General features: G+C 41.8%; 1 protein-coding gene and 1 long non-coding RNA gene across 8 annotated transcripts in view; both read right to left on the bottom strand.

Moving 5' to 3' along the window:
* Positions 1-17,518, bottom strand: part of COG5 (component of oligomeric golgi complex 5) — a 414,164-nt gene that overhangs the window by 221,322 nt on the left and 175,324 nt on the right. The window lies entirely within an intron of this gene.
* Positions 5,757-6,319, bottom strand: LOC141166013 (uncharacterized). Its single transcript, XR_012251235.1, has 3 exons — positions 6,231-6,319; positions 6,075-6,149; positions 5,757-5,962 (listed from the first exon to the last, which is right to left on the bottom strand). It is a non-coding gene; the product is annotated as an uncharacterized lncRNA (long non-coding RNA).

Here is a 17,518-nt window from a genome sequence, read left to right as displayed (position 1 = left end):
GGTCTCCTAATCATGGCTCTCGGCTCTCACTGTCCGGGGCTGTGTGCTTGTTCAAATGAAGTGTTATCTATCTATTTTTAGTGGTAGCAGGGTAAACTCCTAAACCAACCACTGATAGCGGAATGTGTTACATCTGAACTTGTGCTGAGCTTTGGGCTATGTTCGCATTATGAGCTTTTGGTGAGTTTTTGATGCTGCAGAAAATCTGCTATATGTATATTTCATTGCTTGCGTTTTTTTCATTAAAATCTTGAGTGCATTTTTTTTTCATGCATTTTTATCATGTTTTTGACGCTGCGGTTTTTGACTCTTGTTGGTATATAATGTTTTCATAGAGTCATAGAATGGTAGAGTTGGAAGGGACCTCCTGGGTCATCTGGTCCAACCCCCTTCTCAAAGCAGGATTCACTAAATCATCTCAGACAGATGTCTGTCCAGCCTCTGTTTGAAGAGGTCCATTGAAGGGGAACTCACCACCTCTCGTGGCAGCCTGTTCCACTCATTAATCACCCTAACTGTCAAAAAGTTTTTTCTAATATCTAATCTGTGTCTCCTCCCATTCAGTTTCATCCCATTGCTTCTAGTCTTTCCTTGTGCAAATGAGAATAAAGATGATCCTTCTACAATGTGACAGCCCTTGAGATATTTGTAGACAGCTATTAAGTCTCCTCTCAGTCTTCTTTTTTGCAAGCTAAACATTCCCAAATCCTGCAACCGTTCCTCATAGGACATGTTTTGCAGACCAGTCACCATTCTGGTCGCTCTTCTCTGAACTTGCTCCAGTTTGTCGATGTCTTTTTTTAAAATGTGGTGCCCAAAACTGTACACAGTATTCCAGATGAGGTCTGACCAAAGAGGAGTAAAGACCGATAATGACTTCACGTGATCTAGACTGTATGCTTCTGTTAATACATCCCAGAATTGTATTTGCCTTTTTGCTGCTGCATCACACTGTTGACTCATGTTCAGTTCATGTTTCATGTTCAGTTTCATGTAGTAAAGAAAGAGGCTTTGTTTTTTATACTTCCTGGTATTTGGTTTTGGCAAAACTTTTTTGATATAGTCATGTGCAGATTGTGTGTGTTTTTGATGCGTTTATGATCTAAGGGGTAACTTTTGTGAAGAGTGACATGCCTGGCATGCTAGTGTAAGGAGGTTTATACGCCATGCAATGCTGCTCTAGGAAATTACATATTCAAACTTCCTCTTTAGAGAGGAAGAGGATTGGAACTCTAGCGCCACCTATTGGAAGTAGCAATCCTAAAAGTCAATATCCACCCTTTAACGAGCCTTGTCACATTACATAGGCTAAGGCTATGTGCCCACGATGTAGAAATTGCTCCGGATTTTTCCTGAGCGTTTCTGAATCTCCCTGGAGGAAAAAGGCATGCAGATTTTACATGCGTTTTTTCAGCCCGGGACAAGTGTTTTTCACGCGTTTTGCACATGCGATTTCGCATGCGGGTTGTCAAGCGCTTTCCAAGCGATTTTAGCATCATTTGGAAAAGTGCTTGTCAACCTGTTCACACTATACAGTACAGACCAAAAGTTTGGACACACATTCTCATTTAAAGATTTTTCTGTATTTTCATGACTATGAAAATTGTACATTCACACTGAAGGCATCAAAACTATGAATTAACACATGTGGAATTATATACTTAACAAAAAAGTGTGAAACAACTGAAAATATGTCTTATATTCTAGGTTCTTCAAAGTAGCCACCTTTTGCTTTGATGACTGCTTTGCAAACGCTTGGCATTCTCTTGATGAGCTTCAAGAGGTAGTCACCGGAAATGGTCTTCCAACAATCTTGAAGGAGTTCCCATAGATTCTTAGCACTGGTTGGCACTTTTGCCTTCACTCTGCGGTCCAGCTCACCCCAAACCAAATCAATTGGGTTCAGGTCTGGTGACTGTGGAGGTCAGGTCATCTGGCGTAGCACCCCATCACTCTCCTTCTTGGTCAAATAGCCCTTACACAGCCTGGAGGTGTGTTTGGGGTCATTGTCCTGTTGAAAAATAAATGATGGTCCAACTAAACGCAAACCGGATGGAATAGCATGCCGCTGCAAGATGCTGTGGTAGCCATGCTGGTACAGTATGCCTTCAATTTTGAATAAATCCCCAACAGTGTCACCAGCAAAGCATCCCCACACCATCACACCTCCTCCTCCATGCTTCACGGTGGGAACCAGGCATGTAGAGTCCATCCGTTCACCTTTTCTGCGTCGCACAAAGACACGGTGGTTGGAACCAAAGATCTCAAATTTGAACTCATCAGACCAAAGCACAGATTTCCACTGGTCTAATGTCCATTCCTTGTGTTCTTTAGCCAAAATAAGTCTCTTCTGCTTGTTGCCTGTCCTTAGCAGTGGTTTCCTAGCAGCTATTTTACCATGAAGGCCAGCTGCACAGTCTCCTCTTAACAGTTGTTGAAGAGAAGCGTCTGCTGCTAGACCTCTGTGTGGCATTGACCTGGTCTCTAATCTGAGCTGCTGTTAACCTGCGATTTCTGAGACTGGTGACTTGGATAAACTTATCTTCAGAAGCAGAGGTGACTCATGGTCTTCCTTTCCTGGGGCGGTCCTCATGTGAGCCAGTTTCTTTGTAGCGCTTGATGGTTTTTGCAACTGCACTTGGGGACACATTCAAAGTTTGCCCAATTTTTTCGACTGACTGACTTTCATTTCTTAAAGTAATGATGGCCACTCGTTTTTCTTTACTTAGCTGCTTTTTTCTTGCCATAAAACAAATTCTAACAGTCTATTCAGTAAGACTATCAGCTGTGTATCCACCAGACTTCTGCACAACACAACTGATGGTCCCAACCCCATTTATAAGGCAAGAAATCCCACTTATTAAACCTGACAGGGCACACCTGTGAAGTGAAAACCATTTCCGGTGACTACCTCTTGAAGCTCATCAAGAGAATGCCAAGAGTGTGCAAAGCAGTCATCAAAGCAAAAGGTGGCTTAATTCATAGTTTTGATGCCTTCAGTGTGAATGTACAATTTTCAAAGTCATGAAAATACAGAAAAAAAATCTTTAAATGAGAAGGTGTGTCCAAACTTTTGGTCTGTGCTGTATAAATCCATGCAACCAGCATGGATTTTATATAGTGTGACCAAGTTAGTAAAAAAATAAAAATAAATATGGTAAAAAAAAAACAAAACCATTAAACTCACCTTCCAATGGCCCCCGTTCTCCTTCTCCGATGCGTCCGGTCTTCCCGGTGTCTCACGGTGGTGTAAAAGGACCTTCCATGACGTCATTTAGTCAGGTGACAGGTCACGCAACCGCCGACTTCGCATGACCTGTCACATGACTGAATGACGTCATGGAAGGTCCTTTTACTCCATCGCGAGCCACCGGGGAGCCAAGGCGTACCGGATAGAAGACCAGAGACATCAGAAGGTGAGTATAATGTGTTTTTTTATTTTAAATTCTTTTTTTTTTTTTTTAAAGGTACTATGGTACCCAGGTCTGGATGAAAGTCTCCTCTTCTCCAGACCCGGGTACCATCCGCACATTGAATCGCTTAATATTCGCATGTGCACATGTAGTCATGCGGATATTAAGCGATTCAATGCAAGCCAATGGCGGCGAAAACGAAGCAATTACACAAAATAATTGGTAGTGCTGCGGATTTTTCCGCAATAATAATCCGCAGCGGAAATTTCCGCAGCATGTGCACAGCACATGCGGATTATCATTGGGGAACATAGCAAACCTACTACCAAGCGTTTAAGAGTTTCTGCGGCGAAATTGCCGCTGCGGAAACACTTAAAAAACGCATAGTGGGCACACAGCCTAAAAGTCAAACCAGAATCTCAACCTGCAGACACAATGTGCAAATGGTCACATACACACTTCTCAGTACATAACATGGGGTGCGCTTGTATGGGTTAATTTATATCCTCATACTCAATCTTGCACTCAACCTCTGTTACAAGCTGCAATCACACTCCGACAGTCCACACACCCTGGCTACACAACACGTTGCCACTACTCGTGAAATACATGGGGTTTTTACCAACCTATGAAAGCAGATGGAAAAAAAAAACAATAAAAAATGTGTGTTAACAAACTCTAGGCAAAAACAAGGAGTATCTCCAAATCACAGAACAAGTGTGAATCATTCAGTTATAGTTTTCTCTTTGTAAGTTCCGCTTGATTTTGACTTTGAGGCCATAAGGGTGGTAAGAATAAATGGAATATTTTATCTATCACTTGCAATTTCTAAAAAAAGCAAGAAAACAGCACAATATATTCAAAAGCATAGGAAAACGTAAAGCTCACAATCTACAAAAACTGCAGCCCATGGATCTCTTGTATTAAACGCTTCCGGTCATGTTTTCATCTTCCAATGGAACAGGCTGGCCCCCTATTCCCCTAGGATGCCAATCTAATCCCAGGACTACCTTCCCATTGCGAGCAAAGACACATCCGGGCGAGTGCGGCTGCATTAACTGAGCTAATAGAGACCGCAGCACGTAAGGAGTTCCTTCTGTTCTTCCATCGACTCTGCACAATGTGATTGCTCGGTACCAGTGAGTTTCTATGGAAAACGGAAGTCTAATAATGGCGGCTAGGTCTGCCTTAGTCCAAACCTTAGAGAGACAATAAAAAATAGATGGGGAAGATTCAAGATTCAATAGGCAAGTGCACAGTAAATAACTAACCTTATAAAGTTGTGCTAGTACATAGGCATAACTCAGAGTTGCTGGGACAACCTATACCTCTCTGTACAGCTGTGTTCCTATGAAGTCCATTGTCATCCAGACAAGAGGAAATAGCCAAAGGTGTGCAGCTTTGAGCTGGGTGCTGCTATGGAACTGACAAGAAAGCAAGTGATAAAAAGGAAGGAAAATTCATTGAAAAACACACAAAAAAAACGCATCTCTGGGCAAGATTTGCATCTTCTTCAGGAATGAACCTGAGGAATGTGCAAATCTTGCACCAAAATGCATTGCTCATTTTTTCCAATAATTACCCCTTCCTTTTATCACTTGATTTTTTTGTCCGTTCCTTAGTAGCACCAGCTATAAGGCTGCACACCCTTGGCTATTCCCATTTGATAGCCCAAAGCCTATCAGATCCTGCCTCTGGTAGAACCTAGTAGGCTGCCTGCCAGTATGACACTCCCATGCTGGATAATGTATTGTAGTGCAGAGTATTATCAATGCGATCAGTAGATCGTATATTTAGGTTCCCATGTAGGACAAATAAATGTAAAGAAAAAAAAATGTTCTCAGTATAAAATAGTTTAATCCAGAAAATAAAACAGACTATTTGGTGTTGCTGTGTCCATACAGATCCGTTAAAATGAAACCTTATAATTATTTGGCCTACAGGGTGAAAAAGAAGGAAAATGCCAGAAAACAATGCAAGAATTGGTGCTTCTGTTCACCAAGCCTCAGCAAGAAAATGAAATAAAATGTGATCAAAATGCTATACATGCCCAAAAAAATGGTTACCAATGAAAACTGCATACAACCTCATAAAGCTCAGTTGAAAATTAATAAAAGTAATAGTAAGTTTGGAAGGCGCTACCGGCTAAACACTAGCAAAGCAGCGAATTAGTGGACAGGGAACCACCGGTGTCCAGGTAAAAGTCAGGTTAATGTAATAGGTGTAAATTCGCGCTAGTGGTAGTGGGTTTGGAGAAAGGAAGCCAGAGGTAGATAATTTAAAAATATTTATTGAGAAGATATAAAAAGCAAATAAAATATAAGATATAAAATGTATGAGGGTGAGGACAAGGATATAAAAAGGTGATGGGTATCACTCAGATTAATGGACCAATAGCTTTAGAGTGCACCAAGCTAATTATATGAGGAGATGGAACATCAATAAAGTAATAAATACAAATTAAAAATAGATAAGAAATCTTCCTTCTCAGATGTGACGGGTAGATAGGATCGGCTGGGCCTGTTTATAGGTAGGGACTCTCGTAATGCCTATAGCAAGAGAAGGGGAGAAGGAGTATTATTATAGTGGGTGGGGTCCCACTAGGAAAATGGTTATGAAATTATAAAATTATAGTTATAGGATGAAAAACTGTAAAAATACCTGCTATAGATGTGGCATTCAGCAGGTAGTAGAGGGTACGCAAGGTATCCAGTGGGGTTGTTGATGGAAGTGGATCTAGGAGGGACAATAAAGGAGATATAAAAATAGAGGAATAATGGGTGATGCCTGATTATTTGGTTGGTCTAGTTGGTGTACCTGTAAAGGAGGAGTGAGGGGTAGGATTCGAAGTATAGTTACAGATGGGACGATCCTCCCAGGGTGATGACGCCAGTAGAATGGAAATGGTTCTAGATCGTACTGAAAGGAAAATATTAAGAATATGTATAGCGATAGTAAGCTATTGCTTGGGAAAAAATAGAGTGGGTACCTGTAATGCTGGAGAAACGGTGGGGAGTGTCCAAAGAATCTCCCAGAGAGAATTCAGGAAAAGTAAAATTAGACTTGTGAATATTGTCCCCTTAGGTGGGTTCAATAGCTGGTTAAGACTGCACCAGGAGGCTCTGGATGGGCCAGGCAGGTCAAAGTTTAGTAGACTACCATATAGCAGGAGGCTCTGGTTCTAAAAATAAGTAAGCGATCAATAAATGTATAGTGGTGTCAGTCTTGGCGAAGTAGCCAAGTTTAACACAGTGGATGCTTTATCTGGAGGTATACGGTTATAATTACCTGCCCGGTTGCTGGTATAGGATTGAGCGACTGGTCTGAGTGATGTCTCAAGTAGGTAGTAATTTCTGAGACTGTTAGCCTGAGATAGGTGAGGTACGGGGCTACAGCTGCATCAGGAGGCTCTGACTGAGCTAGAGGTGGTCAGCGTCTGGCGGACTAAATGAGATCAGTAAAAAGGTTAAATAGAGCTGGCACGTTGGTCATTAGTCGGTATTGTAAGGTTGGAGTACCTAGAAGATGGTCTGGATGGCAGCAGGATGGTGCAGTAGGAGGCTGCAGTTAGTAGTGCTTATCCCAATTGCTAGGGGGTAGAGTGGAACTGCAGGTGCTTCTGGGAGGAGAAGAATAGTCGTCACTGTAAGACTGTGGTGTGCGGTGCGGTGGGGCCGTGGCCCGAATCTACTTACAGTAAGTTGTCCCGCGATGTCGGGTGGTGTCAGTGATCCGGGGCGAATGCGGAGTCCCGGCCGGTGACTGCCGCGTGTTCGCTGTTCCGGGTAGCGGGAAGGAGAGGGGAGGAGAGAGGAAAGGGGCACGCTCCAGGAGAAAGCGCGCGAGAGAGAAGCGACGTGACGAACGGTCACGTGGTACGCAGAGTACTGATGTTACGGAGGCCTGGCTGGTGCCTCTTGTGCTGGGTCAAAGTGCAATCCTACGCGTTTCGACAGCTACGGCTGTCTTCATCAGGGATGTCAATACCCAGTTTCATGTGTCCTTATATATCTAGGGGGCAGTGACGTCATACTTGTCAGTCCTGGAATGCAAATAGTTCGATCTCACTGTTTAATCCCCGTGGTTTTAAAGTGTTTAATTTGAATATCCATTCGCTTTCCTTTCTGGACATGTCTTTAATAAAGTTTCCCTGTCTCCAATGTTTATGCACTATTTGAATACCAGTTAGTTGGATTCCTTTAGTGGATCCGCTATGGTTTTCTGCAAAGTGTTTGGAAAGGGGGTGGTCTAGGTATTTGTTTTTAATATTGCGCATATGTTCATTAATTCTGGTATTCAGTGTTCTTTTGGTTCTCCCTATGTAAAGTTTTTTGCATGGACATGAAAGCCCATAGATGACTCCTGTAGTGTTACATGTAATAAAATCTGTAATCGGGTACGTTTCTCCTTGATGGCTGATGGTGTACTGTTTTTGTGTTTTTAATATTTTGCATAGTTTACATTTTTTACAAGGATAAAAACCTTTGAGTTTTTGTTGAAATGGGGTTTGTGGCTGTTTGGGGATAGTGTTGTATTTGACAGTAGGGGCTATTATGGATCCTAAATTACGTGCTTTTTTGAAGATGAACGTGGGCTGGTTTGGTATCTGATCCCCAATTATTTTGTCATCCTGTAATATGTGCCAATATTGTTGACAATTTTTTTGAAAAGATGGGTGTTTGCGGAGTAGGGTGTAATAATGGGGATAAATCTATGGTGATTTGTTTCCGATTTAGTGGTACCAGATTCCTTTAGCAGAGTGTTTCGTGGTATTTCGGCTACTTTATTTATTGTGTTCATAAGGAATTGTGCATTGTAGCCTTTTTCAAGGAATTTGGTAGTAAGAAGTAGTGCTTCCGTATCGAATTCTTCAGGTTTGGAACAATTCCGATGTATTCGTACATACTGGCTACGGGGGACATTAAGTAGCCAGTTGGGAAGATGGCAGCTGTCTAGTGCGATGTAGCCATTGGCATCAGTAGGTTTGTGGTAAGTGCGTGTTAAAATGCGATTGTCCTCAATATAGATGGTCAGATCTAGGAAATTGACTGTGGTGGTACTGGTGGTGGAGGTGAATTCCAGAAAGAATTCATTCTCGTTAATTTCTTCTAGGAATTTATTAAGTGACGGTTGATCACCCGACCAGATGAATAAGATGTCATCAATGAATCGTCGCCATAGGACCAGGTTCGCGTGTAGAAGGCCCTCGGGGTATATGGCTAAAGATTCCCATTGGCCCACGTAGAGATTAGCATAACTTGGTGCGAACCTGGTCCCCATGGCGGTACCCCACTGTTGGGAGTAGTAGCTCCCCTCATACAGGAAGTAATTATGCTTTAATATAAATAGCATGCAGTCTCGAATGAATACATTCTGTTCCGGTGGTGTTGTTTGGTTAAGGAAGTGGAGGGCGGCTTCGCAACCCTTGTTATGCGGGATATTGGTGTATAATGATGTTATATCCATGGTGCCGATGATATAATGGTTTTCCCAGTGGATGTTATTTAGTATTTGGATAGTGTGTTTGCTATCTTTTAGATAAGAGGGGAGGTTGGGGACTAAAGGTTGTAGATGGTGATCAATTAACTGTGAAAGATTAGCTGTTAGACATTGTATGCCTGAGATGATTGGTCTTCCCGGCGGATTTAGTTGATCTTTATGGATTTTAGGGAGGTAATAGAAAGCAGCTAGTTTCGGGTACTGAATATTGACGTAGTCATATTCATTCTTGTTGAGATACCCCTCCTGTAGTCCTCTTTTTGTTAGTGTTCGTAATTCTTTCTGATAAATATTTGTGGGGTCAGAGGGAAGGATGTGGTATGTTCTGGTATCATCTAAGAGCCTTAGGGACTCTTTACGGTAGTCATCCTGATTGAGGATGACTATGCTGCCCCCTTTGTCAGCGGGTCTTATTATTATATTTTTGTTATTTTGTAGTTGTTTCATAGCAATTTTTTCGGATTTAGTCAGATTGTTTCTGAATTTTTTACATTTGTGGTTTTTGAGTTTCCGGATTTCATCTGTCACATTCTTTTCAAAGGTGTTGAGGGCTTCTGAGTATTCTTGTAGGGGGTGAAATGTAGATTTGGTTTTCAAAGTGGTGTGCACATATCGTGGTGGATCAGTGTGTTCTGGTCTAGTAATCCCGCTGTCTTTTTTGATGTGGTACTTTCTTAATACCAGCTGACGCATGAACTTTTTAATGCCTATATAGGCTTGGAATTTGTCCAGTTGTGTAGAAGGGGCATATTTGAGGCCTTTATTAAGTAGAGCAATTTCACTATTGGTTAGATTATGTTTGCTCAGATTAAAGATGGATTTCTGGTTAGTTATTTCTTTGGATTTGTTCTTTTTCTTTTGGGCGAGTTTCCCTCCTCTCGTACCTCTTTGGCGTTTTTTCTTTTGGCCATCTGAAAAAAATCCACATGGCTAGTGTGTTTTCGTATGGATGGACGTGATGTGGAAGCAAGTACCGGGGTAGCTGGTATTAGGGGAGGGTTAGTAGGCGGGTTGATTGGTTGAGAGGATGGTCCTTCGGTTGGGGATGGTGTAGTTGATGGGATATTGTCATTACTAGTAACCGTTAAGGGGAGGAACCTGTTTTGGATGCTGATAGGGGTATCAAAGTCATTTTCCATTAGATTGTAGTTAGGTTCATTTTGGGGTTGGGGGGTTCCATGATCAGATGTCGGGTGAATAGAAATGTCCTCGATTGAAATATGAGAGTTCGCTGGACTTCCGACTACTTCGTCTAGGGTTTCAAAGAAATTCAGTTGTTCCTTCCGAGGTTGTTTGGTCGGGAGGGGTACGGAATCTCTGCAAAATTTAGATTTTTTTCTTTCTACTATTTCCATTTCTTTTTGATTTATTCTATTTTTTATACTAATTGTAAGGTTTAAAATCTCTGGGTGATTTTGGTATGGTTTAATTTCATTGAACAAGGCATCGATTTTGGTTTTGTTTTCCAGGAGTTGTTTTTTCCTTTTAGTTATAATAAATCTAACGGTTTGTTTGGAAAAATCATGGAACATTAAGTTCCATTCTTCCAAGGTTGTGGGATCGCCAATATCACCTGATAGTGCCTTTGTAACTTTTAGGCCAGATGGTATGATGTCGAAGGTTATGTAATGTTCTAGGGTGGCTACTTCCCAGAGGTCCCTCATTTCTTTAATTAGTAGGTGTTCGAGGGTTCTCATTGATTCTTTGATTGTTTTAATTGTTTCTGGACTGGTATTGGTGGATTGGTGCTTCTGTTCACCAAGCCTCAGCAAGAAAATGAAATAAAATGTGATCAAAATGCTATACATGCCCAAAAAAATGGTTACCAATGAAAACTGCATACAACCTCATAAAGCTCAGTTGAAAATTAATAAAATGTTAATAAAACAATATAATTTTGGTATCACAATTAAACCGCAAAAAACAAGCCCACGCGTAGTATGTCTACGTTCCTAAAAAAAAAGAAAGAAAAAAAACCTTGGGGCTCTTGGAATGTGTTGACGGGAAAAAGAGGTTTGGACGTAAAAGCTAAATTACGCCTGGTCCTTAAAGGGTTAAAAGAAATTTAGTTAATGTAAGCAAATGGTAAGTATAACCTCGGCATATCTTACAAGCAATATTTGCTTCCCTCAGCCAGTTCAGAAAAATACGAGCTGAGCTTGAAACACTGTTGATGTTGCTGAAGAGCCGTGCAATCGAAAAATCAATTGTCTCAACAAGAGGCACCTCCATCTGCTGCCTGGGGACCAGGGAGAGAACTGCGCACTGCCACATGCTGAACCACATTGCCTGCTCGCACTTCCCCCATCCCCCACACTTGTGCAATATGCCTGCTCCTTCAGCGGGTCTCAGGGAAACTGCGCAGAATTTCTTCTGAAGAAAGATCCTTTATGAACTTGCACACTTTCCAGAAAAGCATCTGAAAATAGAAATAGCTTTTTTTTTTTTTTCTTTAACGCAGTGACCCTTACATAACCCAGCTAAGTATGAAGATAAACTATACACAAAGTAACACACTATCCATGGATGGATGAAAGAAAGAAGCGATAGAGGAATGGCTTAAATCAATTTACAAAATGTTTTTTAAGGAATCTTGACATAGAAAGACAAGTAAGCTTCACTTACTCGATCAATATAAAAGTGCCAGGGGGCAGCCTAGACAGGTAAAAGCGGCTTTTGATCAGCCATTTTCGCACAAGTCGCACTGCATTGTCTGCTGACAACTTGCGTCTGTATTAAACGTAGGGGTCCTATTTTCAAGAAAGAAAGAAATATTTTAAAGGGAAGCGGTCAGCAGTTTTTTATACTTATGTCATCTATGTAAAGTCGTAGTAATGTTGATTAAGTCTATACCTTTCTTTTAGAAATCATTGTTTTTGAGAAATCCATTGGTGAACTTTTATGCAAATAAGCCACAAGTGCAGTGGGGAAGCTCCGGGCCTCTCTCCCTATTTTCCCGCCTGCAGCCTGCCTCCTGACCATGATTGACAGGTCACTCTTGTCTTCAAAACTCATTCTCGCTCTCTGGCGCAGTCATTCCCTGGGGAGGCGTATGCACCGTAAGAATCAATGATGTTGCCAGAGCCGGATGGTAGAGCCTCACATGCGCCACACCAGCAAGTGTGCCAGATCTCAGGCAGAGGAGACAAAAGCACATTGCCAGCCCGCCTGCACTTGCCGCTCATTTGCATAAACATTTTTCTAATTGATTTCTCAAAAATGGAAACAATGATTTCTAAAACAAAAGTATGAACTTAATCAACATTTTCAGCGACTTTACATGGATGACATTAATTTGGGGTATAAGAACCTGATGACAGGTTCCCTTTAAGGGAAAATAAAGAATGTAATAGCAGGAAGTGAAAGGGCCAGTTCGGGTGACTGATATATAAGCCAGACGACATTCCGGTGTCATTTTGCATTTTATACAAGGTAGTAGAAACAAAGATTGTCATGATTTATAGTGGGATAACACTTTATTTCCATGAAAGACTACTGACAAACTTCTAAAATTTAAAACATCGTGTTTTTTTTTTTTTTTTATGGAAAGGGAATGAGAAATCTGCCGCAATATCTCGGAGTAATAAATATGTTAGGAGCAAAATAAGTAGCTGAGAAATAGGGAGAGCTAAAACACAAATATAAAGATAGATATGAAAGATGTGAATGAAATATACGACACACCAAACTTTACTGCAATAGTCACATACCAGCAGCAAAGGAGAGCTCGAACAATAAATCTTGGAATATTGCATATCCTAGCAGTGGCTAAGAAACCCTGGTAGCCAAAAACAGAAGACACAAGGCTAGAGATGAGCGAACCCAAACTGTAAGGTGCTGAACTCCGAACACGGAAGTCCGTTTTACAGTTCGAGGAGGAGAGGAAGAGACTCTCGGGTTCAGGTTTAAAGGGAATCTCTCATCCCCCTCGTATCAGACGTCTACTATAGCCATACAGGTGATAGAAAAGTAAATCTATACTTACCTGTATGGCCCATACTAGAGGTCGGATTGCAGAGAAATCTGGTTTTAAAAAGTCTGTTTTCCAGAGGCTTGGCGTCCGGGGGACGGGAAGAAATCCCCTCCTATCTGCTTAATATTCCCCTAAATCGCCGCCTCTGTGATAAATTATCATATCCCCCCCCTCTCCTGCACGTCACAGGGCCCTGTGACAGGCCCTGTGACGTGCCCTGCTCTGCCTCCCCTCTCGCCCATGCGCAAAGCGCCGCTCCCATGGAGCGTGCTGTTTCCCTCCGGCCTCGTTTGGCTGCGTACAGCCAGCGGAGCGGAAGTCTCAGTGACTCCCCGGGCGCTTGCGCAATACAAGGCTGCGGCACAGTACGCAGCCCAACGAGGCCGGAGGGAAACAAAGCGCGCTCCAGGGAGGGGCGCTTTGCAAAAGCACGGGAGGGGAGGCAGAGCAGGGCACGTCACAGGGCCCTGTGACGTGCAGGGGAGGGGGGGAATATGGTAATTTATCACAGAGGCGGCGATTTAGGGGAATATTAAGCAGATAGGAGGGGATTTCTTCCCGTCCCCCGGACGCCAAGCCTCTGGAAAACAGACTTTTTAAAACCAGATTTCTCTGCAATCCGACCTCTAGTATGGGCCATACAGGTAAGTATAGATTTACTTTTCTATCACCTGTATGCCCATAGCAGAGGACTGATATCGTCCAGGGGGGTGACACATTTCCTTTAAAGGGGTTGTCCAGTACTTTTAAAAATATGCCAATGTGTTTTAATTATAAATAGAAGCTTCTTTATAATTACCTCCTGGTGCTGTTTCTGCCTGTGAGCGGCGCTATCGGGGGCCGCTCACAGGCAGCACGTGACCCCAGGCTGCAGCCGGCTCTGACATGCGCTGACGTCACGACAAGTCCAATCCTCTTCCGCGTTCCACTGGTGGCTGCTGGGTTGTGGGCGGGGTTACCCAGAGCGTCACACCCGGCATCCACCGTGCGCTTTCCCTGTCCCCATTCATTGGGAAAGCACGCGGTGGATGCTGGGTGTGACGCGGGGAATAACCTCACCCACAGCCCAGCAGCCACCGCGGGGACACCAGCGCTGAGTCACGCCTCACTTGACGTTACGTCAGCGGGGGGTCAAGTGATGCCTGTGAGCTGCCACCGATAGCGCCGCTCACAGGCAGAAACAGCACCAGGAGGTAATTAGAAAGAAGCTTCTATTTATCATTAAAACACATTGGCATATTTTTAAAAGTACTGGACAATCCTTTTAAGTTCGGGTACAGTTCTGGTACCCGAACGTTCACGAGTCAGCTCATTCCTACACAAGACATTCAGATTGCGATAAGAGCATCCTAGATCAATCTACTATGTATACAAGCTTTTTAACTGATGTTTAAAATGCAGAGCTGGGGAGTCGGTAAGCCAAACCTCCGACCCCTCAATTTCCACGCCACCGACTCCCTCATACATGGCTCATGTTTAAGTGATAAATTTACTGTAAAAGTATAGACCCTTAGATCAGGAATAGGACATTTCATAACTTTCCCAAATTCTTATGAAAAAAATATTCCTCACAAACTGCATTGAATTAATGTACCCAATTTTTAGAAGTTGGAGTTGGTCCACTTTAAACAGACTCCGACTCCACAGCCCTGTTAAAATGGACTTGTCAAGGAATATAAATACTTGTTAAAATGTATCAGACAACTTAAAAATATATATAAAAGGGTGTCTAAAAGCACCCATACACAATAGAAAAATATCAGAAGAACATGCTGATATTCAAGGGCTTGGCCAAAAGTCTAATGTGTATAGGGGCCTTGACAGATGGTTGTTGGGCGAGTTAAGAATCCAACATGTTCAACTTTGGACTGCTGATTCTTTTGGTCTCTACAGATAAGCAGCCGCCACAGATGTCTGGCAGTGGCTCTGTCAGAGAAGACAGGAGAGCTTGACAGAGTGAGCACTCCTGTGTATGGGAGAGTTGGGATAGATAGCTGCCAGTCGAACAAACCATTGTTCAGTCAACAGAACGTTTAACGTTCTAAAGTGTGTGGGAGGATTTACATATAAATCTGATTGTACAATTGATAAAAGTATTTAAAGTGTAGGGTTACCTTTAAACAAGTTGGGTCCGATTGCAATTTCACCCGATTAAACAACTGCACAAGATTTCAGAATCAGCATATTGTATTACCGATCATTTTAAAGTATGATAATTGTAATGCATTATTATAAAAGAACATGCTTTAATAGCATAGGACCCAATTTTGATATCTTGGGGCCACTAGCTATAAAATATTAAAACAAGTCACTCTGTAACACAACTTAATTGCACATTTGGGCTTTCATTGTTGAAAATGCAAAACAAAGCAACTTACCATTAAGCCCACAATCCTAAAAGTCCATTAGCTGCCTGATTATGTAGCATTTTAGTTATGTTTTCTCCCCGAGTTTAATTTCTACTGGTGTAGAGAATTTAAGATTTTTTACCTAGTAGATAATGCTGACAGCCAATTTCCTCTGGAGCCAGTAAGCCACTCTTACACGGCAGAATCATGGTCAGTATTCTGCATCAGTATTTGTAACCCCCCCCCCAAAAAAACAGGATCCAAAATACAGAACACGGGCAAATGTTTTAAATATGCTTTTTCCATGCATGTTCTTCTGGTTCAGGCTGACAAATAATGATGCAAGACACGGACCAAAAAAATGTCGTGTGAAAGTGGCCTTATGATTAATTGAAGAAAAAAAAATGCCTACAAGACTTGCTTGTCAAAAAAGTGAAATATTACACTGAATGCGCTAAACAAACTTATTTGCAAAACGAATGCCCAGTTGAATATGATTCAGTGAACATTTTGCAAAATCAGAAAATAAGTAGTAATGTAACACTGCCGCATTTATTTAGGCTATGAACATATGGTTTACGATCTATGACAGATGAATGGATATGCGATTAATTACTATGCATGTGTTCAAAGGGTCAATTTGAAACCAAGAATAACTCCATTAAAATTCATTTATTTTCAGGTGCCTGGGAATCATTCCTGTCCTTAATGTCATTTCTTTTTTTCTGTACCATTCATGCAAGATCCAACAGGCAGAAAGTGTGAAACAAATCCTAGACATCAACGTCAGACTGTTTTCTTTGGGATCTGGACCTAGATTCTGGTGCTTCTGGGTTTGCTAGGCTTTCGTATAAATATATATTATATATATATATATATATATATATATATATATATATATATATATATATATATCAGACCACATCTGATAAGTAGCATACACCCATACTCTGTGCGCAGTACGTGAAAAAGTAGATTAGTATATAGGACACCAGGAATGACAATAGCCGTAACAGGATTTTATGAGGATTACAAAGTAGAAAGGAAAAAGGGATTTGCTCACCTGGAGGGGTTGTGACAGTCACAACCTCTTAGCTAGCCTGTACAAAAAACTGTTTCTGCAGAACCACCAAATGATAAAGGTGCAAACTTGGAGGTGAAGTGGACCTAAACCCGAGCTGCCAAGGGTCCAATATATGATAAGAGGCCAGATGCGGTTGTATGGTTGCGGTTTTATTTGTCAGCACATTCCGAGGTCATCCTACCTCTTCATCAGAACAAACCACAATGAACCTGAGCAGCTCTGCCTGCAGCTGTTAAAGGCACCTGATGACTGATTAAATCAGTCATCATGTGTGGGGAAAGATGCAGGCTCAGCGTGTGAGCCTGCATCAAAGGCAGGGACATGACATATGACATCAATATGTCACGTGTAGTTAAGGGGTTAAAGTGATTACGGTTAATGCCATATAAAGTTTAGGTATTCTAGTAGGATTTTCCTAATTTTTACTCAGTTACATTTTACAGCAAAAGCTATCGTCTGTAAACAGCTTACAAACACAGCAAATGGATCTCACTGTTGAAAGTTATCAGCCAGAACGGTACAAACATTTTTCCAAGGCATTAGATATACCATGTAAGATTGTCATTAAGAAGTGGCTTAAATATGGCACAACAGTGATATTAACTAGACATGGATGTGCCTCTAAAATTGATGAAAAGGCAATAAGAAAATAATTCTGGGAGGTTGTCAAGAGGCCTACAACAACATTAAAGGAGCTGCAGGCATTTACGGCAAGTACTGGTTGTGTACTCTATTTGACAACAATCTACTGTATCCTTCACATGTCTGGTCTGTGGGGTAGGGTAGACAAGACAGAAGTCTTTTCTTACAAAGAAAAACATCGAAGCTCAGCTATGATTTGCCAAAAACATGGGAGAAAACATCTCAAAGTCGGATGAGATCAAGGTTGAACTTTGAGGCCATAATTCCAAAAGGTAAGATGGCACAAAACCAACACTGCGCATCACCAAAAGAACACATACCCACAGTGAAACATGGTGGAAGCAGCATTATGCTTTGGGATTGTTCTTCGGCAGCTGGAACTGGGGCTTTAGTCAAGGTGGAGGGACTTATGAACAGTTTCAAATGTCATTCGATTTTGCAACAAAGGCCTCTGCTAAAAAGCTGAAGTTGAAAAGGAATTTCACCTTTCAGCACAACAATGACCCCAAGTATACCTCCAAATCTACAAAAAAAATGACTGTGCAAGAATCAGATCAAA

The sequence above is a fragment of the Phyllobates terribilis genome, unplaced genomic scaffold (assembly GCF_046119375.1).
Source record: "Phyllobates terribilis strain yellow unplaced genomic scaffold, ASM4611937v1 Scaffold_11__3_contigs__length_659146591, whole genome shotgun sequence".
In the NCBI taxonomy this organism is placed as follows: Eukaryota; Metazoa; Chordata; class Amphibia; order Anura; family Dendrobatidae; genus Phyllobates; species Phyllobates terribilis.
Note: the sequence above shows the minus strand (reverse complement) of the source record. Positions and strands in the feature narration are given on the sequence as shown.